The sequence below is a fragment of the Miscanthus floridulus genome, chromosome 10 (genome assembly GCF_019320115.1).
Source record: "Miscanthus floridulus cultivar M001 chromosome 10, ASM1932011v1, whole genome shotgun sequence".
NCBI classification, from domain to species: domain Eukaryota; kingdom Viridiplantae; phylum Streptophyta; class Magnoliopsida; order Poales; family Poaceae; genus Miscanthus; species Miscanthus floridulus.
Genome location: NC_089589.1, coordinates 51,872,247 through 51,895,405, shown reverse-complemented (window position 1 = coordinate 51,895,405; position 23,159 = coordinate 51,872,247). Strand labels below are relative to the sequence as shown.

General features: G+C 45.6%; 1 pseudogene; it reads right to left on the bottom strand.

The window, feature by feature from the left end:
* Positions 1-17,781: 17,781 nt before the first annotated feature.
* LOC136490225 (disease resistance protein RGA2-like) lies at positions 17,782-21,681 on the bottom strand (annotated as a pseudogene).
* Positions 21,682-23,159: the final 1,478 nt, after the last annotated feature.

Here is a 23,159-nt window from a genome sequence, read left to right as displayed (position 1 = left end):
TTCTCGTTTTTGGATAAATCAAAAGACTTAGTTTGATCAAATCTATAAAAAGAGCTAAATCTATTTTTGCTCTTTTTTTAAAAAAAATCTCATTTTCCAAGAGCTAAATCTATTTTTTTTTAAAAAAAATCAGCTGATAGTGGACATCATAGTTCATATTAAAAAAATATTTCATAAATTTTCATCATTATTTTGATAGTTTATGACTTAATAAAAATAAATACTAGAAATACAAAATTATATGAAACATAACAATGAAAATTTGGTAATGTATTTTTCAACATGAAATATGATGTCCTTATCACACCACAATTTTTGAAATCAAAATTCAAATTATGCATAGAGAAATAAAAAAACAAATCTTGTTAGGGGTTAAACAAGACCAACTAAAATAGTTGAGAGGAGCAAATGGAACCAAGCATTAGTTTAGGATATCTGAACATTGCCCAAATTACAGAAGTTACGACAGCCGAATAGATGTTAGAGTTTATCGATATGATGTTAGAACATGAACAAAGAGATAGCATAGATAAATTTTTTTATTCATTTTAGGTCTTAAATTTATCCTTAAATTTTCTATACGTGTCTCCTACTATTGCGACCATGTTAGATTGTTTTGTGTACCGGCTATGCTAGCGTCCGGACATCTAGTCCGGACGCCCGCGCAGCTTGCCCCATCCGCTGATTCTTTTTCCCGCCCCGCATGCGCAACCCACCCGTCGCAGCATCCGCGTATCTGGACAACTCGCCTCACACGCATAGCCCGCCCTGTCCGCCTCAATTCAAGGCTCTTGCACGTGCACCCTGCCCCATCACACCTCAACCGCCGGCCCCAACGTGCCCCGTCCGCCGGCCCTTAGCTCGTCACAACCCATTCCCCCACGCCTGTGCTGTGCCACCATCACTCCTCGCGCTCCCTGACTCTCCGAACAACATGAAAAATGTGCGACATGAAACACTTGAACGCAACATACGTATAGAACAGATGAAACATCTGGAACAAACACTGCAACATGTGTGTAAAACATATGCAACATCTAGATAAAACACTTGCAACTTGCAGCATGATAACACTTACTGCATCATAAGACTGAAACATTTGGAACTTATTGTTGCAACATATGTGTGAAACATATGCAACATCCAGATCAGATTGCTTGCAACATACGTCAAGAACAGATGAAACATTTTGAACAAACCTTTGAAACACTTGCAACTTGTCTCTAGAAGACTTGCAACATATACAACATATGCAACATCCCTGACCTACCTTGCAACATCCATATGAAACAATTGCAATATACCTCTGAAACGTCTGGAACACTTGAAACATACGCTTTCATCACAACATCTCCTTGTTGAGGTCGCGCGTTGCGGCGACCACAACGTCAACGGCGGTCACGACCTTTCTGGTGGGGAACGGTGGCACCGATAGCACCCCAACAGCACCTTAGAGCGCGTGGGAGATGGGGCACGACACGCAGTGAGCTAGAGTAGGCGCGGCGGGGGATAAGCATGGCGCGGCAACAGAGGGTGCACGACCAGGGATGGGTGCATAGCGGGGAAGACGACAGCAGTGAGCGGGGAAGATGAGCACGAGAGTGGGAGATATTTTTGAGAGAGAGATGGGGAGATGCAGAGAGGAAGCGGCCTTGTTGGGCCGGCTGCGCGCAGGCCCGGGAAGCTAGTGCCCAGACGTTCGGATAGATGCGCGCGTCTGGACGGCCGTGCAACCTGCCCTCATCCACTGATTTTTTACCGCCCCAAATGTGCACCCTGCCCTGTCGCAGCGCCATGTGTCCGAACGACTCGTCTCGCACGTGTAGCCCATACCATCTGCCTCGATTCAAGGTCGTACGCCCCGCCCCGCACGCGCAGCCCTCCCCCGTCGTGGCTCAACCGTCGGCCCCCAGCACGCCCCATCGCAGGACATCGGTGTCGTGCTCCTCATCCCCTAGCCCCTAGCTTGCCACGCCCCATTCCCTAGCACCTGTGTTGTGCCACCATCACTCCCCCACGCCCTCTGACTCTCCAAACAACATGAAACGCGTGCAACATCAAACACTTGAATGCAACATACGTATAAAACAGATGAAACATCAAGAACATACATTTATAACATATGTGTGAAACATATACAACATCAAGATAAAACACTTGCAACTTGCAACATGATAACACTTACTGCAACATAAGACTAAAACAGCTAAAACATTTGGAACATATTGTTGCAACATATGTGTAAAACATATGCAACATTGAAAGGTCCTAATGGCTAGAGGTGGTGAATAGCCTATAAAAAAATTTCTACAACAACACTTAACAAACCGGTTAGACAATAATGAGGCGAAGCAAGTGTTACGCTAGCCTACTAAAAATGCAAGCCATCTACCACAATTCTAGTTTATATAGTTTCTCTCCACACAATAGCTATGTCACTGCACTAAGTTAGTGTGCTCTCAAATGCTAAGTAAAGAGCCACACTAACCAAACTAACAATCTCAACTAGCTACACTAAAGAGCTTACAACTAGTTTGCGGTAATGTAAAGAGAGTGAGCAAAATGGTTATACCGCCGTGTCGAGGAAGGAGCCAATCAATCACTAGAATGAATACCAATGAAGACCAATCACTTCGGAATCAAATGATGACACAATAATTTTTTTCTAAGGTTCACTTGCTTGCCGGTAAGCTAGTTCTCGTTGTGGCGATTCACTCACTTGGAGGTTCACGCGCTAATTGGCATCACACGCCAAACCCTCAATAGAGTGCTACACAACCAACACAAGATGAGGATCACACAAGCCACGAGCAATCCACTAAAGTATCTTTTGGCTCTCTGCCGGGGAAAGGTCAAGAACCCCTCACAATCACCATGATCAGAGCCGGAGACAATCACCACCCTCCGCTCGATGATCCTCACTACTCCAAGCCATCTAGGTGGTGGCAACCACCAAGAGTAACAAGTGAATCCCGCAGCGAAACACGAACACCAAGTGCCTCTAGATGCAAACACTCAAGCAATGCACTTGGATTCTCTCCCAATCTCACAAAGATGATGAATCAATGATGGAGATGAGTGGGAGGGCTTTGGCTAAGCTCACAAAGTTGTTATGTCAATGCAAATGGCCAAAAGAGCGAGCTTGAGCCGGCCATGGGGCTTAAATAGAAGCCCCAATGAAATAGAGTTGTTCTACCCCTTCACTGGGCACACACACGGGGTGACCAGACGCTGAACCTTAGCATCCGGTCGTGCGATGCATGCCACGTGTCCCCTCTCTTCAAATGCTGAGCGCTCGGTCTCAACGGTCAAGTAATGACCGGACGCAGCTGCTCAAAGTGACCGAACGCTGAACCCCAGCGTCTGGTCGTTTCCAGTAGGCATCCAGAGACAACTTTTCACGATCGGACGCTAGGGGTCCAGTCACTAGCGTCCAGTCACTCACCTTCTTCACTGTGAGTTGCCACATCATTAGGACCGGACGCACCCCTTTAGCGTCTGGTCACCAAGTGTCCCAGCGTTCGGTCAGAGACCGACTCCAGCGTCTTTGCAGCTTCTACTGACCGAACGTGTCGGTCCAATCGAGGCCAGCGTCCGGTCACTACGTGACCAACTACTTTTCAACTCTATCTTCTTCACCCTTGCTCAAATGTGCCAACCACCAAGTGTATCACCTTGTGCACATATGTTAGCATAGTTTCATAAACATTTTCAAGGGTGTTAGCACTCCACTAGATCCTAAATGCATATATAATGAGTTAGAGCATCTAGTGGCACTTTGATAACCGCATTCCGATACGAGTTTCACCCTCTTAATAGTACGGCTATCAAACCTAAATGTGATCACACTCTCTAAGTGTCTTGATCACCAAAACAAAATAGCTCCTACAATTTATACCTTTGCCTTGAGCCTTTTGTTTTTCTCTTTCTTCTTTTCAAGTCCAAGCACTTAATCATCACCATGACATCACCATCATCATGTTATGATCTTCATTTTATTCACCACTTGGAATGTGCTACCTATCTCATGGTCACTTGATAAACTAGGTTAGCACTTAGGGTTTCATTAATTCACCAAAACCAAACTAGAGTTTTCAAACATCCAGATCAGAATGTTTGCAATATACGTCTGGAACAGATAAAACATTTTGAACGAACCTCCGAAACACTTGCAACATATGCAACATCCTTGATCTACTTTTGCAACATCCATATGAAACAACTGCAACAAAACCTTTAGAACCTCTAAAACACTTGAAACATAAGCTTGCAACATATACTTTCATCGCAACATCTCCTTACTGAGGTTGCGCGTCGTGGTGGCCATGGCATCGATAATGTCCACGACCTTCTGGAGCGAGCGTGCACGTGGGGCATGAGGCACGGGGCATGGCGCCATCAGTGGGGGCGCGCCATGCACTGAGCTGGAGCAAGCATGGTGGGGGATGAGCGTGGCATGGCGACACAGGGTGCGCGGCGCGGGATGGGGTGCACGGCAGGGAAGACGACAGCAGCGAGCGCACAACGCAGCATCACACGATGAGCGAGCATGTGAGTAGGAGATATTTTTGAGAGCGAGATGGGAAGACGCAGAGGAGAAGTAGGCTTCTTGGGCTGGTTGCGCGCAGGCTCGGAAAGCGGTGTCCGAACGGACAGGTGCCAGCTCCCGAGCGTTACCGTTTGTGTATCTAAGTATCTCAAGTTCACACGGTACAGAGATTGGAATGACAGATTTGGTAAAAACAGAGGACAGATCACATCCGAACATGGTGATGTAATTTGTGTTAGATATTATGGGCTTGGCCCATTTATTTAATATCTCTATTAAACTCTATGGTCCGTACATGTACATTAATGGTTTTTATACCATATAGGAATTTAATCGAGAGGCGACTCTACTTAAATACCTGATCATTGATCGATCTATTTGAGAAGTAAAAGCGAATCACCTGGATGCCACACGCGCACGTGCGCGCCGCCGCCCGGCCTGGCCCGAGCCCGTGCCCGTGCGCGTGGGCGTGGGCGTGGCGTGGCGAGGCGAGGCGAGGCAGGCAGGCAGGCGGGCGGGCGAGGCCTTTATTTTTGAAACTCCGTTTCCTGTGACGAATTGATTGGAGGAGTTTCTGTTAACTCCCATGACTTCTGGCTCTCCGTCTCCGTCTCTCCCACCGCAGAAGGGAGGTGTGACCCCTCGGTGCCATCGGCTTCTCGTCTTCTGGCCTCTGCCTATAAAACAAATCCTCCCCTCTCGGTTAAGCTCTCTTGGCGAAGTACACCACTTTCTAGCAGCGCAAGTTCTTCCCGTTCCACCTCTGGCGAGCACCAGAGATGGAAGAGTAGGCCTCCGGAATGCGTCTCCGTCGTGGACTTCACCTGCTCGGGTGAAGACGGGCGATTACAGTTTTTGGGGAGTGTCGGTGGTGGCACGACTACTCGCTGGTGAACCTGTAGCGGTGCCTCTTCACGGCGTCCTTCTCTGCACTACATCGAGCGGAACGACTACAACAACAAAGCACCATCATGGCTTTTCCTGGTGCGAGCGGCTCCGCCGCAGGGTATAATCTCCTTCACCCTCTTCTGAGTTTCATCATCAATATCATGATGTTCCTAGGCAATACTGCTTTCATATTCAGCATGCTCTGTTTGGTTGATTTGGATGATTATGCTAGTACTGGTTTTCTGGTTCCTTTTAATTTTGTGATCATCATGATCTTGATATTTGAGAACACATCTTTTATATTTATGATCATGTCTGTGATGCTTCAGCTATGTAAAACAATGTTTCACATATGTTTCGGCTCCATAATTTGTCTTATCATCATGTTAACATTTGTCATGAATTGTTTCTGTCTTTTTATTCATGACTTCACTCTCATTTTTATTGTGTTATTTTTATGGATTAAAATAAATATGAAAATGCCTTATTCTTCAACATTCCAAAAACGTAATTTTAGGCCATTTTCATCTGTTGGCTTTGCAGGGCATGCTAAAGCCTACGCCGTTTGAGGGCACTCACTACAAGAGGTGGTGTGAGAAAGCCCTTCTGTGGTTGTCGGCCATGCGCTGTGGTCATGTGCTCAATGAGCAGCCTACTACTAGTGAGATCCGATGAGGATGAGCAGGCTTCGGGGACATGCTGAGACCATGTGCAAGGCTGCACTGTTGAGCATCATCAATGATTCTCTGGTTGATGCCTACATACCACTCCCGACTGGCAGAGCTGTGTGGGAAGCCCTTGAGGCCCGGTACGGTCTTTCCGACACCGGTTCTGAGCTGTACATCATGGAGCAGTTCCATGACTACAAGATGGTTGATAACCAGTCCTGTAGTCGAACAGGCTCATGAGATACAGGGACTGGTGAAGGAATTGGAGCTGTACGGCTGTCCTCTCCCTGACAGGTTCGTGGCAGGGTGCATTATTGCTAAGCTGCCACCTTCCTGGACTGATTTTGCTACTACCTTGAAACACAAGAGGCAGCAGTTTAGCATTGCTGAACTTGTTGGCACTCTTGATGTTGAGGACAAGGCAAGAGCAAAGGATGTTAAGGGAAAGAGCAAGGGCGGGAATGGTGAGGCGACTACTAGTGCACATGTGGTGCAAAAGTTTCGTCCTAAGCCACAAAAGAAGAAGCCCCAGCAGGAGCTTAAGCAGAAACCCACTACCTTCTTCAAGAAAGGTAATAATAAGAAGATGGGATTAGACAAGGCAAAGATGAACTGCTTCACTTGTGGGAACACTGGGCACTTCTCTAGAGAGTGTCCTGAGGCTAAGTGGAAGCCCCCACCAAAGGCAAAGACAGTCAACACCATTGAGACTGATGCAGACGCTTCTGGGTACGGTAATTTATCTGCATTTACAGTTTGTTCCTCACCTGATTGGTGGGTTGATACAGGTGCAAATATACATGTGTGTGCTGATAAGTCCTTGTTTTCTTTTTACCAGGTCGGGAGGAGTGGAGCCTTGCTGATGGGGAATGGCGCGCGTGCTGGTGTTCATGGTGTTGGTACGGTGGATCTGAAGCTTACTTCGGGGAAGACCGTGCAACTCAAGAACGTGCATCATGTCCCCTCAATAAGGAAAAATCTTATTAGTGGCTCTCTGCTATGTCGAGACGGTTTTAAACTTGTGTTTGAGTCGAATAAATGTGTTATGTCAAAGTATGGAACCTTTGTTGGAAAAGGCTATGAGAGCGGAGGCTTGTTCCGCTTGTCTTTGGTTGATACTTTACCTCTTGCAGTGAATAATGTCGTTAATAACGTTAATGTTGAGATGAATGTTTGGCATTCTCGATTATGTCATGTTAATCTTGGTTGCATGTCCCGCTTAGCTGGTTTGAATTTAATTCCTAAATTTGACGTTGCCAAAAGCTCCAAATGTCATACATGCGTTGAGGCAAAACAACCTCGCAAGCCTCACAAGGCAGTTGCGGCGAGAGAGTTGGCACCACTTGAACTCATCCATTCCGATATTTGTGAAATGAACGGAATTTTGACAAAAGGTGGTAAGAGATACTTCATAACGTTCATAGATGATTGCACTCGATATTGCTATGTGTACCTAATTAAAACAAAAGATGAGGCATTACATTATTTTAAAACCTTTAAAGCTGAGGCTGAGAATCAACTTGAAAAGCATATCAAACGGTTGCGGTCCGATCGCGGGGGAGAATATTTCTCTAATGAATTTTCTGAGTTTTGCGCGGTGCACGGTATAATTCATGAGAGGACACCTCCATACTCACCATAATCCAATGGGATTGCTGAGAGAAAGAACCGCACTCTAACTGACTTGGTGAATGCCATGTTGGAGACAGCTGGTTTATCTAAGGAATGGTAGGGGTGAGGCAATTTTAACTGCGAATCATGTCCTAAATAGAGTGCCCACAAAGAACAAAGAAATCACTCTATTTGAGGAATGGGAGAAAAAGAGATTAAATATTTCTTATCTTCGCGTTTGGGGTTGTTTGGCCAAAGTGAACGTGCCAATAAACAAAAAGCGAAAGCTTAGACCAAAAACTGTAGATTGTGTTTTCCTAGGCTATGCCATTCATAGTGTGGGCTATCGTTTTTTAATAATAAATTCTAGTGCTCTTGATATGGCTGTTGGAACGATCATGGAGTCTAGAGATGCCACGTTCTTTGAGAATGAATTTCCAATGAAAATAGGTGCATCTAGCGTGTCTAGTCATGATCCTGTTCCTGAACTTCATGAATCGAATATACACGCTGATGATAACACCCATGAGCTTGAGCAAAATCCTGAGGAGGATGATAATACTGTCACTCGAAGGAGTAAGAGGCAAAGAGTTGCAAAATCCTTTGGAGAAGACTTTATTATATATCTCGTGGATGACACTCCCACAACCGTTTCTGAGGCATACTCCTCTCCTGATTCTGACATGTGGAAGGAGGCAGTGCAAAGTGAGATGGACTCCATTATGTCCAATGGGACGTGGGAAGTGGTTGACCGTCCATTTGGTTGCAAACCTGTGGGCTGTAAATGGGTGTTTAAAAAGAAGCTGAGGCCTGATGGTACAATTGAGAAGTACAAAGCTAGGCTTGTTGCTAAGGGTTATACATAGAAGGAAGGTGAAGATTACTTTGATACTTACTCACCTGTTGCTTGATTGACGACCATTCGTGTGTTGCTATCCCTGGCTGCCTCACATGGTCTTTTCATTCATCAGATGGATGTTAAGACAGCCTTCCTAAATGGAGAGCTTGAGGAAGAGATCTACATGGATCAGCCTGATGGGTTTATTGCAAATGGTCAAGAGGGTAAAGTTTGTAAGTTATTGAAGTCCCTGTACGGCCTAAAGCAAGCCCCCAAGCAGTGGCATGAGAAGTTTGATAAAACTTTAACATCAGCCGGCTTTGTTGTGAATGAAGCTGACAAATGTGTATATTATCGGTTTGGTGGTGGTGATGGTGTGATACTATGCCTATATGTGGATGATATATTAATATTTGGCAACAATCTAAATGTGATTAAAGAAGTTAAGGATTTTTTGTCGAGTAACTTTGAGATGAAAGACTTGGGAGAGGCTGATGTTATTCTCAACATTAAGCTTTCAAGGGAGGAAGGAAATGGTGGGGTAACTCTTATGCAGTCTCACTATGTGGAAAAGATCTTGAACCGATTTGGGTACAGTGAGTGTATGCCTGCTCCTACTCCGTACGATCCAAGTGTTCATTTGAGGAAGAATCACAGAATTGCAAGAGACCAATTGAGATATTCACAGATAATTGGTTCTCTTATGTACCTAGCTAGCGCAACCAGGCCTGATATCTCATTCGCTGTAAGCAAACTGAGCCGGTTTGTGTCAAATCCGGGAGATACTCACTGGAATGCTCTTGAGAGAGTGCTGCGCTATTTGAAAGGGACAATGAGTTACAACATTCACTTTTCTGGGTATCCGAGGGTACTAGAGGGTTATTGTGATGCTAATTGGATTTCTGATGCGGATCAGCTGTATGCCACGAGTGGATACGTGTTTCTACTTGGAGGTGGTGCTGTTTCTTGGAAGTCTTGCAAGCATACTATCTTAACGAAGTCTACAATGGAAGCAGAACTGACCGCATTGGATACCGCTAGTGCTGAGGCAGAGTGGCTCCGTGATCTCCTGATGGATTTGCCGATTGTTGAGAAACCAATCCCGGCAATTTCCATGAACTGTGATAATCAAACTGTGATCACTAAGGTAAACAGTTCTAAGGATAACATGAAGTCCACAAAGCATGTGAAGAGACGTTTGAAGACTGTCAGAAAACTGAGAAACTCCGGAGTAATTGCATTGGACTATGTCCATACATCAAATAATCTGGCAGATCAATTCACTAAGGGTCTGTCACGCAATGTGATAGAAGGTGCGTCGAGGGAACTGGGTTTGAGACCCACATAGAGCCATCAACAGTGGTAACCTATCCTATGTGATCGGAGATCCCGTGAATTAGGATGGCGAAACAAGCTGTTGATTGACTGAGGGAGAGACCCCTTAGATTATAGCTCAGTTCGTTGGAGATGCACCGTCTCTCCAATACTGTTAGGCAGGATGATTAAGTTCTTAATGTGATCCGAGCGGCTTGGTATAGCGGGGATGTTGTCCTACAGAACATCCTATAAGGAACACACCTATATGAGCTCGATTGCTAGTCACAATCTATGAGATGTGGGTAATCTCTAGATGCTCATGAAAAGGCCTCGAAGTGTGACTTATATGCTTCAAAACAGAGGGAAGGCACTTGGCAGCCTAGTATCAGTTAAGAGGCTATGTGAAACTCATCTCGCACAAAACTGTCAATTCAAGGTTATGTCCATTGTTCAGTTGTGGATGAGTGTAGCTAGCTTTCTAGATGGATGTTCAACTTAACAGTCTCCATCGAAACACCGGTATATAAAAGGAATGTGGTTCTGAGAACTTCAAACTGCGTACCCTAGAGTTTGGTGGGGATTGTTAGATATTATGGGCTTGGCCCATTTATTTAATATCTCTATTAAACTCTATGGTCCGTACATGTACATTAATGGTTTTTATACCATATGGGAATTTAATCGAGAGGCGACTCTACTTAAATACCTGATCATTGATCGATCTATTTGAGAAGTAAAAGCGAATCACATGGATGCCACACGCGCGCGCGCGCGCCGCCGCCGCCGCCGCCCGGCCCGGCCCGGCCCGAGCCCGTGCCCGTGCGCGTGGGCGTGGCATGGCGTGGCGAGGCGAGGCAGGCAGGCAGGCAGGCAGGCAGGCAGGCAGGCGGGCGGACGGGCGAGGCCTTTATTTTTGAAACTCCGTTTCCTATGACGAATTGATTGGAGGAGTTTCTGTTAACTCCCGTGACTTCTGGCTCTCCGTCTCCATCTCTCCCACCGCAGAAGGGAGGTGTGACCCCTCGGTGCCGTCGGCTTCTCGTCTTCTGGCCTCTGCCTATAAAACAAATCATCCCCTCTCGGTTAAGCTCTCTTGGCGAAGTACACCACTTTCCAGCAGCGCAAGTTCTTCCCGTTCCACCTCCGGCGAGCACCAGAGATGGAAGAGTAGGCCTCCGGAACGCGTCTCCGTCGTGGGCTTCACCTGCTCAGGTGAAGACGGGCGATTACGTTTTTTGGGAGTGTCGGTGGTGGCACGACTACTCGCTGGTGAACCTGTAGCGGTGCCTCTTCACGGCGTCCTTCTCTGCACTGCATCGAGCGGGACGACTACAACAACAAAGCACCATCATGGCTTTTCCTGGTGCGAGCGGCTCCGCCGCAGGGTATAATCTCCTTCACCCTCTTCTGAGTTTCATCATCAATATCATGATGTTCCTAGGCAATACTGCTTTCATATTCAGCATGCTCTATTTGGTTGATTTGGATGATTATGCTAGTACTGGTTTTCTGATTCCTTTTAATTTTGTGATCATCATGATCTTGATATTTGAGAACACATCTTTTATATTTATGATCATGTCTGTGATGCTTCAGCTATGTAAAACAATGTTTCACATATGTTTCGGCTCCATAATTTGTCTTATCATCATGTTAACATTTGTCATGAATTGTTTCTGTCTTTTTATTCATGACTTCACTCTCATTTTTATTGCGTTATTTTTATGGATTAAAATAAATATGAAAATGCCTTATTCTTCAACAATTTGTTAGGACTCCTATAATCTGCTTGTGCATGTCTTATGACACCATTGATCAAAACAAGACCTGTATCGACAGACAAACTGTCAAAGCTGCTGTCTTTCCACATGGATTTTATGATAAAACAAGTTAGGGCCTGTTTGGAATGAAGGAATCCGAAACGCAGGAATAGAAAAAAACACAAGAATAAAGTATGATGAAAAATGAAAAACTATGGGATTTCAAAACACAGGAACAGAAATTTTAGGCTATTTGGGACACAAGAATTTATAACAGGAATTGATGGCAAGTAGAATGCTTTTCTCCACAGGCCTCGGACTTCCGCAAAACCACGGCTCGGAGTGGATGCTTTTTTCCCCGTGTTTTGTGAAGCACGCGATTCCTTTCCTCTAGAACGGCTGGCTGCTTTCCTCCGTTCCAAACGATGTATGATGTTAGCAAAACAATTCCTTTGAAATTCCTGTGAAAATCCTCCAATCCAAACAGGCCCTTAACCGGGATTGAACCGCCGGATGCTGGCATGCTGCCACATGTGGTCTGCACTCGAACTCTTATAAAGTTATAAGCTTGTAATCCCTCCGTCCCAAAATAGAAGTTGTTCTCGCTTCCCGAGAAGTCAGCATTTTTCAATTTTGACCACTTATATGTAAAAGAATATTAATATTTATAATACATAATTAATATCATTAGATAGATCGTTGAATATACTTTCATAATAAACTTATTTGGAGATATAAATGTAACACGTATTTTCTACAAAGTTAGTTAAAGATGAGAAAGTTTGATCTGCACGTATCCCATAACTACCTCTATTTTGGGACGGAGGGAGTTCTTCCACATGAGAAATATGGGAGAGAAGATGCCATCCGTCCCCAACTTCTTTCTTGTAACCTGCCAAATGAGGGCAGCCAGCATAGACAGGACAGGGAAACAATAATATTGGATACGCACTCGTTCCTCTGTAATAACTTCAGTCTTCAGAACCACATGCCATAATCTGCACCTCCTCCAAATTAGGCATTCTGCACAGTTGGAGCTTCTTACAATCACCTGTTGTTAGCCCAGATCGGATTATTATTACAAAAACCTGCTAGAGCATGGCCTCTGGTGGGCGAAGCTTCAACTGAACAAGTCCATGTAACTGAACTCTAAACACTCATAAATAGCACCGAAATTACTGTTTACTCAATAAAGTTTTTTTTTTGAAATGCAGGAGAGCTACGTTTCATTGTATTATAGAGATGAAAAAATAGGGGAGTCCCCAACAGGATCCTCACTCATACAGGGACTAGATATGAATGACATCATAAGAGAAACATCCAACCAAACAAAACGATCCCTTTCAGCTATAAAACTCCAAGACTAGTTAGGAATGTTATACCTCCCAACTATTGAAATTGTTCACAGATTCTCTTCATTTCAACAATAATGATAGTACATTGTTAGTCATATACTCATATTACTACATAATTATAAATCAATAATCACATCAATTATTGTATAACAATGGTATATAAGATCAACATGGGCTTAATTATTACTCATACACAATTACACACAACTTTTAAAAGTTGAATATCAACTATGACAAAACTATATTACATATCATTGGTCATATTAATTGAAATTAAAATAATCAACCCTATTAAATTAATGCTATTAATATATAAAAAATAATTAAAATTTTCTTTATACATCATTAGTAATATTAAAATTAATATTATTAGTCATTACTTTAAAATATTTTCAATTGATGCATATTAGTATTATTGTAAAATAAATTCAATTAGTCAATGGCCGCAAGATTAACTTTTAGATAATTTCACCTAATACTGCAATCTTCAAGAATATGGATATCCAACCATTTTTCAGAATATGATGGGGAATTGGTGTTGAGCCTGTTTGCCTCTTCTTGAGGGCTAGCTGTATTTTACTTGGTTGCGTCGAGCCGTTGCCCATGTCTTTGAGGACCAAGTTTTCCTCATTTCAAATGACCCGGCTTTTGCTTTTCTTTGGCTTTTGGTCATTTGGGTGAGCTCTTTGTTTTCTTTTCTTCTTTTTCTTTTGCTCAAGTTGTTCTTGTGTTGGTGTTGACAATGCACTCATCAAGGGGGAGATTGCGAACACAAGGTTGATATGTGCCCTTATAGTTCGTTTTGTGATGAGTGATTGCCAACGTGATCCACGACCTATGTTGAGTTTGTGAGCTAACCATGGCGTGAGTTTGGTTGTGCGACATGTCTTTTGGCTTGTGGTGTGTAGGTGTGGAGCTCGGAGGCAGTGGTCGACGGAGAGGTGAAGGCCAAGTAGGGACGTGCCATGCCGATGGACCGGGTGTGGTGAAGGATGGACGTGAGGCTTGGACTGAGGGACCAGGAGGCCGGATGACCAGCCTTGGTGGCTGACATCTAGGACATCAACAAGCGCAAGTATACATGGGAGTGACCGTGTTGATCGAGTCAAAACAGCGGATGTGCAAGTCGAGCGGATGACTTGGCGGATGGCTGGTCAAGGACGACGGTGACACGTGTCGAGTTGCGGGGGATGCATATGGAGTACGCTACTCGCGGACGGTTTGGTGGTTTGGGCCTCAAAACCATCGGTGGCCGGTTTCACGGGTTTGGGCCTCAAAACTCGGGCGGAGGTTCCGAGGAGGAACGGACGGCACGTGGCGGCATCGAGGAGTTCACGTCGAGGCGAAGCTATCTCATGAAGGGCGCGGTGGCCGTCGGATGAAGATTACCTCGGGTTGGACCATAACGTCCTTGGGTTAAGTGGTTCGACTCAAAATATTTAGGGACAAAACTGAAATTGTGTAATATCCCTATCAAATAGGATGAGGGAGCTCCCATCTTTCTCACCTCTTTCATTTTTCTCCTTGCTTTAGGTTTTAAGCCTTTTACATGTGTGCCATTAAAAAAGTTTGTAATTACACACAAGCCATTAAAAAAGTTGACCGCACACAGGTGCCACTACTCTAAACTTTTTTCCCTAACAAGCCATTCTGTCCTTGTTCTGTTTGTTTTTCGCCGTTTGGTGTGGGACCGGCTAGTGAAATTATCCATTGCCCTTGGGCGGTGGCCATCCATCCTCTTTCTGCCTGCCCCGCTTATTAGAGTCTGGGACTACATGATCGTCTTTGTGTACCCATCATCTTTTGGGGACTCGAATTTCACACAGAAAAAAGCAGAACGATTCCGTGTTTCTCAGCAGCTTGACGAAATCTCCTCATGTTCATGCTAAAAAACCACCACAAATTCCCACTAAATTCACCGTGAGAGGCGGCCCTCCGCAGTCCCCATCTTAATCACATGCAAGAAAGTTCAAAAGAAGCATCGATACTAGTACAGAGACCGAGAGACGAGCGAAGAACTTGTGCTCACAAAACCTCCATCCGACCGACCAAGCAGAGCTCGAGAGAGGCGAAAAGAGATACGTACCCAGGCAGCGCGCTTGCGTAGCGCCGATACGGACCACCCGCTGCTCGTCCTCGCGCTCCCGCTCGCCTTCCTGCTCCCGCTCCTCCTCCTCCACGGCGGCGGCGACGTCCACCACCTCGCCCTCCTCGCGGCGTCCGCGGCCACCGCGCTCGCCGCCGCCGCGGGGGCCGTGCGCCTGCTCCGGGGACGCCTGCGCCGCTCGCCGGGCTCCGGCTCCGTCCAATGGTTCATCGGGGACAACGACGACAAAGCCGCAGAAGCGGGCGGACAAGGCCACCGCGTCGCATGGACGCATCGTGCGGGAGGGCGTCGAGTTCTACAACAATGGGGGACTGCTACGAGGGCGAGTTCCACAAGGGCCGTTGCAACAGCGCGTGGCCGTTGGAGCATAGGTCGCGCCCGCGCGGGGGGCGCTGGGGCTCGGGGCGAGACCGCAGGGCCGCTGGGGTTCGCTGCATGACTGCCTGGGAGGTCGTCGGGCCGAGTCGCGGGTCAGGTCACCAGGGAGCAGGCGCGGGCGCACGGCCGGGCGTGGGTGCCGGCGCGGGCGCGATCGCCGGGGGTGCAGGGCCGGGCCGCCGCCGCCGAGGGGTGCCGGGCGGTGCCGGGGCTAGGCCGTCGGGGTCGCAGGGCGGGGCTGGTGCCGGGAGGCGCCGGGGGCGAAGGGCGGGGCCAAGGCCTAGAGGTGCCAGGGGCGCAGGGCTGGGCCACCGGGAGCGGTGCTGACGATGCGCAAGCTGCGTTGCGGTGCATAGGAGCGTCGGGGTCGTCATGGGAGGGGGAAGAAGATAAGGAGGAACACATAGAGAAAGAAAACTGAGGTGGCGAATCGTAGTCGGTTTCCACCGCCCAAGGGTAACATGGACAATTTCACTGGCAGACCAAATGGCGAAAAACAAACAGAACAAGGACGAAATGACTTTGTAAGACAAAAAGTTTAGAGTAGTGGCACCCATGTGCAATCAATTTTTTAACAGCTTGTGTGTAATTACAAATTTTTTTAATGGCACAGATAAAAGGCTCTTAGGTATTCTCGAGGGAGGTCCATGTCCAAATTTGTGTAACAAACCTGTGATTTTGGGGTGGGAATGAAGGCCGGAATCCTCCGGTTGTCCTTGGGGGTTCATTTACTTTGGCTGTGATTTTCGTCACTGTTTTCTTCAGTTTTTCCTTTTTTGTTCTCAGGTTCGATCTCGATTTCCCGGAGTTTGGGTTGTTTCCGAGCAAGGTTCGTTCCTAGGTGAATTTCAAGTGTGTAAATTTTGGGGTCTATTCATGGAGATTTGGAACAGTTTTCATCGAATTTTTTGGGCGTTTCTCTTCTGTTCTTGCTTGCAGCGTATGCTGTTCTTCCTGCAGGACAGGGTTCTCGTGCATAGGGTCGACAGCAGGTCCAGCGCTGTGAGGCGCTAGTCCTTGGGCCCTGGTGCCCCGACCACTCCTGAGCAGCGGGCAAGTAGCACCCACCAGTTCGCTGCTCGTCCCTTGCCGGTTCTGTGTTCGTCGGTCTCTCCCTCTCCCTCCGTTTTTCTGTGTTCTTGTTTTGCTCAGCGTGCTGCAGATCGTGGTGCACCAGGTCTCAATCGAGACTACCGGTTCTGTCATCGGTCACCACCAGCAGGTCAGGGCGCCGGGCTTCTGGAGTCGGGATCAGGCCGTCGCTCTTCTCTCTTGTTCGTCAGTTCTCGTGTACGCGTGCAGACCCACGTCGATCTCCTGCAGGTCGCCTACTTGTCCTGCTCCAGCGCGGCCTGAGCCGAGCGCAAGCGCTCGCTGCTGCTCTGGTGCCCGTCGCTCGCTCGCTCTCTCCGCTGTGCCGTCGGTGAGCAGCCCCGCCGTCGCGATCTCTCCCTCCTTTGCTCTGATTCTGTTCGTTTGCTGCTGTTCAGTGTTCGTCTCGCAGACAGTCTGCCGCCGAGGTCCAGACAGTGGCCAAATATTTTGAAAGAAATTTGAGGCTCCCATTCTCCCCTCTGGTCACCGTTTCCGGTCCTTCAATCCATATTATAAGTTTTATTGTATAGTTCTATACAGATTCAGATAATTCAGATTTTCAGACATCCAATTTCCACCCCTGACCTCAAGGCTGAACAAAAGTACTTTGTAGAACCATGGTAATTTCATCACCACTTACATAAAGCGCAAGAGTATGCTCATCATTTGTGCATATATACACAAAAAAACACACAAGTGTAAAGGCTGAACAATTACTTAAAACATGTCCTTTTCTAACCATAGGTCTAGTTACCAGTGTAAGCCTATCATGAGTTTTAATAAGATCCATCCATACATGTAGCAATCCTTGCAAAACAAAAAACCAATAAGTTTCTGAACAGTCCAGCTGACTGGACACTGCATCCTTCTTAGTCCTCGAAACTGAAGCCTGTACGAGCACACGTATTGAGTCAGGTTGCAGCAGGCACCGAATTCGATTCCATCAGGCTGAAGATCACAGTTATATAAATAACACAGATGCGTAATTGCAGAGGACATGTGCGACTTTGCTCTACTGCCTGCCATCAGGGAGGACCGAGAAGTAACACGCTCTGGAAATAGCACAAGAAACAAAGAGTGACACAAAATCAATCAGCAGCAAAACACAAAAACAACTCAAAAACAACAAAGCTGCAAATCGGAATCAGCAGGGGGTAGAACGTACCAATGGTTGGAATGGATGCTGCAACGTTCGCGTGTCTGACTTTCAGCCTCCTAATATATGCGAATATTAGGAATGTGAGAGATCAGTTGCCAGTCCGGGCCCTACTCCTTGCTTGTAACGACTAACCAAACCAGGGCAGCCACCGATGTGCAATTCGCGGAGAGCAGTAAGCCGTTGTAAGGACTGGGGCAGGCATTCAAGGCCAGGGCAATACTGGATCTTCAGAGTACGAAGTGCCGAGAGCTGTCCAATCCACTCCGGCAGCTCAGTCAGAGCATCACATAGTACCAAGTTGAGCAATTCAAGGGACGTGAGATGCTGAATCACGTCAGGCAGCTCCTTCATCTCGTCCCAACGACAAATTTGCAATGAGGTAAGGGACGTAAGGTGCTTTGTTGATTGTGGGAGGCTGTCAATCATCGGTGTCATGAAGACAAACAGGAATTGCAAAGAACGCAGTTCGCCTAGCCACTCGGGAAGCATTGTAAGGTTCTGGCACCCTGTTAGGCGCAACGCCCTCAGGGAGGTGAGGTTTCGAATGTTATCAGGTAATTCTTTCAGATCATCGCAGCAGTCAATATGCAAGGTTTCCAGTTCAGTTTGGCTCTGCAGGAATTCCCAGTTAGATGATGATCCCATCATTTTTCTTAGTCGTAGTTCCCTGAGACAACGCGCTGCAGACTGCAGATTGCAGGATGACGAAGACTCATCAGCAGGTGGAGGAAGTGGAAGGGAGAAGCTACCTAGGGATAGAAGCTGCTCGTTGCTTTCTTCAAAAGACAATGACACCTAACGATGGTGGGAAGTAGGGCTTCACATTCAATTTTGGGCATGCCTGTAATGCGAACTTCAGACAGGACAGGAAAACAGTATTGTGCTTCTGATTCTTCCCCCTGAATTCTAGAACTGCTTGTCGTAGTCCACAGCTCCTCTAAGTTAGCCATTTTGACCAGAGAGAGGGACTTTAGCGAACGAAACTCCTGAAGTCCTCGTATATACTTCAAGTTAGGAAATTCTTCTAGTGTCATTTTTGTTAGAGAAAGGAACTGACATAAACTGGCCTGCTTGAACACTATACCAGCACAGAAAGAAGAATCATTTAGCTTTGTCATCCAACATGGCAAAATGGAGCCTCTGTAACCACAGATTTTCAAGTTCTCAATTTGTGATGGTGGTTCGAGAGCATTAAGCACACCCTGATCTTGTTCCACATCTGATACTATCTCTTCTTCGGTTTGACTTGAAGACCTACAGATTTTCAAGTTCTCAATTGGTGATGGTGGTTCAAGAGCATTAAGCACACCCTGATCTTGTTCCACATCTGATACTATCTCTTCTTCGGTTTGACTTGAAGACCAGGTCAACTCCAAACTCCATATATTCTTCCGCTTCAACATGGCCTTTTCTGCCTCACTTGGACCCTTCAGGTATTTAAGGTTGGTGATTTCCATACGTCCACTTATCATATCAAGATTTTCAAGCTCTGAGATTCTTGCATCATCTCTACCACACCCAACAGCAAACAGGGCCAGATGTCTTAAGAGAGTCAGCTGGCCAAATCCCGATGGCATGCATTGTAGTTTGCTGCAACCCACTAGATTCAAAACCTCAAGATTTTTCAAGTTAGCTATACCTTTAGGCAACTCCACCAACTCCTTGCAATTATGAAGGTCTATATGCTCTAGAGTACCAATCGATGTAACCCATTGGGGAAGCACAGTAACTTTGGTTTCAGAAAGGTGGAGAGTACGAAGCATCGGGCAGGCAAATGTGCTTGGTAGGTCTTGGAGACCCCAACAACCATGTAAGTTGACTGTCTGTAAGTTGCTTAACTCACCATTGAATTCTGAAGGAAGTTGCAAAGATGAACATCTGAGTATATGAAGCACCCTTAGGTTCCCCAGTCTACCCATGGAGCTCGGTATGTCTCTAAGCTTTCCACAGTAATTTAGTTGTAAGAACTGAAGATCTTGACAATCACCAATGGACTCAGGTAAACTCTCAAGATCTGTAATATCATTCAGCTCTAGAGTTCTTAACTTCTTAAGCTTGCCAATAGATTTAGGTAACACCACAAAACCTTTGCAACTAATAAAATGGAGTGACTGCAAGTTCCAACAGCCTGATATAGCCTCTGGAAGTTCTGTGCATGTAAGCTTGATGGATTTCAAGATATCCAAGATGTTCTAACTTCAGTATGAATTGTGGAAATAGAGTATCGACTGCATAGTCTAGAACAACACTGCGGATATAGCAAATCTCATGGTTATCAAATGACGGGTTACCTCCAGAGACATATACAGCACGGACTTTGTCAAATAGGCCCCCCTCAACCTTCTCACTGCAAGACATCAACGACAAATATCTGCATTTTTGTGACCAGTTATGTGTAGTCATGTTCTTTGGTAGAGATGCCATCACTTCATACTGTAAAATATAACGAGTAAGATCATGAATCAGGTCATGCATCTCGCATTCTACACTTTTTTCAGGCCAAGTTTCAACTGGACTTTGAAGAAATCCAGCTTTCATAAGAGCATCAAAGTATTCATTTCCAATATCATGTGCCAGCTCTTCATTCTTCAGCTTGATGAATCCATGGGCAATCCATTGTTGAATCAAGTAGTCCTTTATTGATTTTGTAGCCTTTGGGGAATATGGAGCAAAATGTGAAGCACTCCTTTAGATGATCTTTCAAGTAAATATAGCTCAGTGTCAAGGATGCAAACACTCTGCCTTCTATATTCTCTTCTTCCCATAGATTATTCTCTCTTATGGCTCTCCAAGTATTTATTGTTCTGTTTTCATAGAGAACAGATCCAAGAGTTTTTATTGCTAGTGGCACCCCACCACATTTCTTCACGATATTTTTTCCAACTTGAATATAAGAAGAATCCAAATCTTGTTCCACCCAACCACAACTGTTTAGAAAGAAGCTCCAGCTCTCATCCTCTAAGAAGAATGGCAATTTGAATACATCCTCTGATTCCACAGCTTCCGCAACACATTGGTTGCGAGTAGTTAGAAGAATCTTGCTTCCATAGGCACCATTATTTAGGAGAACCATGAAATTTTCCCATTCTTGCCTATCCTCGTGCCAAGCATCATCCAAGACAAGAAGAAACTTCTTTCCGCTCAATTTGTTTGAAATTGCATGGAGCATTTGATCTTGTGCATGGACACCAGAGTTTTGCTCAACGACAGCTTCAAATAGCTTCACAATGAGTTTATCCTCGCAAAATTCTTGCGATACATGGATCCAGAATATTGTATTTGTGAAGTGCTCCTTTATCTTGTCATCATGGCAGATATGTTGGGCTAAAGTGGTCTTGCCAGAACCACCAAGCCCAACAATAGAAACTATATGATTACATTCTCCTTTGTTAGGTTGTACAAGCTTAGATATGATATTGGCCTTCACATGATCCCTTGATGGTATTTTTAAATCTTCAACATAACTCAACAAAGACTGATCTGATGTTTCCTTGTTTCTGCTTTGAACTGGTTGATCCACTTGTAAATTATGTAGTGTATTTTCCATCACAATTGTATCAAATGTCACCTTGATTTCATCGATCTTATGGGCCACCTTGTGTCGGAACAGAAGCAACTCCGGTTTTGCAGAAAAGTTGTCAGTTATAGCAGGCTTATCATGGTCGCTATTTACCATGTGTTTCTCATCTTCGATGTAGACATCATCAAGTAAATCATAAATCTCATTAGCAAGACTTCCTCAATTTCATCACCCCTCGACCAGATGCTTCATGGTCTATAGTTCTGCCACGAACCACAGACAGCCAGCTCATAATCTTTGTATGTATATCCTGGAGCTCGGAGAGATCCTTTTTTAAACCAGTTATGGAAGCAAACTCACTGGATATCAGTGAACCTAGCTTGTTTCCTGCAACCGTCAACAGTCCAGATGCTAAAGCACCCTCAATTCCAGCCATATTTGGAAGGCTCCCACGCCAAACCCCTGTGGATGAAGTTGCAAAATGAATGGTTATACGAGTTTTGCCACCTCAAACTAATATGGTTGATGTGCTAATACAAGCAATATTATTTCAGCTCTTGAATGACAAAACAGATGTAAAAGGTCTGAAATTAGGAACTAAGGTTAGCTATCTGGATAGTATATAGGAACTCACTGGGAAAAATGGTCCTATGGCATTTTATCTTACATAGGGAAAACAAAAAAAAAGTTTGGAATGGATGTTGATCCTTGCTCTCTGTACAGAATGCTCTAGATTAAGCAATTCCATGCCACATGGTTATGAGCCACATATGAGAGGATACACATTGATGCAGCGACAGAGAAATAAGTTGTGTACAAATACCTCTAGCCGATGGTCAGAGCAGAGCAAGAGCAACAGATGTATCACATATGTGATACTGACACTAGTGCTTGTTATGATGTATCACATATGACACTAGTGCTTGACCAGGTACTCTAATTTGTGGCACTCACTAAGAAACCTGAAAAACAATTCAACATCGTTAGCTAGAAATTTAATCAAGGAAGACAGTACGAAGATATATTGGCAGAAGGAATCAAAGCACGTACGTAGAATCGAAGCTCGAATCAGCTGCCTGATCCTATTCCATTCCCCTGATACAGCACTGGCTTTCGGTGGTTCAGGATGCAGAGTTGCAGACAGTAGGAGCCTAGGAGGTGCAGCTTAGCTGGATGCCTGGATGGCAGAGAGATGACCCCGGTAGTGCTTTTGGTCGCTCCAGTTCAGCGCCTCGGGGTCAACTATCCTTGCATGGCACATATTTTCTCTGGATTATTGGCATGAAGGACACATGCAACTACTCTTGGAGCCTACTGCAATCAAGGATGTGGAAAGGAAGCCATCATGAAAATTCGTTGCCAACCAAAATTCAAACAATAAAGACTTGAGCTGCGGGGCAAGACAGCCCCAGACATTGCATTAAGATGAATTCCTTCTCACACAACGCAGGACGACTAAACTTCTAAACCCTACTCTACCCATACACAGTGGTACCATAGCGCATATGAGAACAACCACGACCGGGACCAGACCTTAGATCTATGTTTCGGCGTGGGACAGATGAGGTGATTCGAACTCAAGACCATCTCAGCCATCTAACCATCTCAGCCAGAGGCCCTTTCGCGTCAAACCATTATTGGTGTCAAATAGAACCAAAGTTGGTCCTACACCCAGACCACACGACTTGAAATTCGGCGAAACGGGATTGCCCATTTGCAAACTACACGATGAGGGAAGATAGATTTCGCGAAGTGATCCAAATAAGTGAATACAGCCACTATACCTGTGCGCTTGATACCTTCACGGATGGTTGACAAGTAGATGAACTCCTTGGCGCTCTCTCATCCGTCGACGTTGGTGATGCGAAGGCAGGACAGGCAGGCGAGAACTTCCACTTCCAGAAGCCCCAGGCC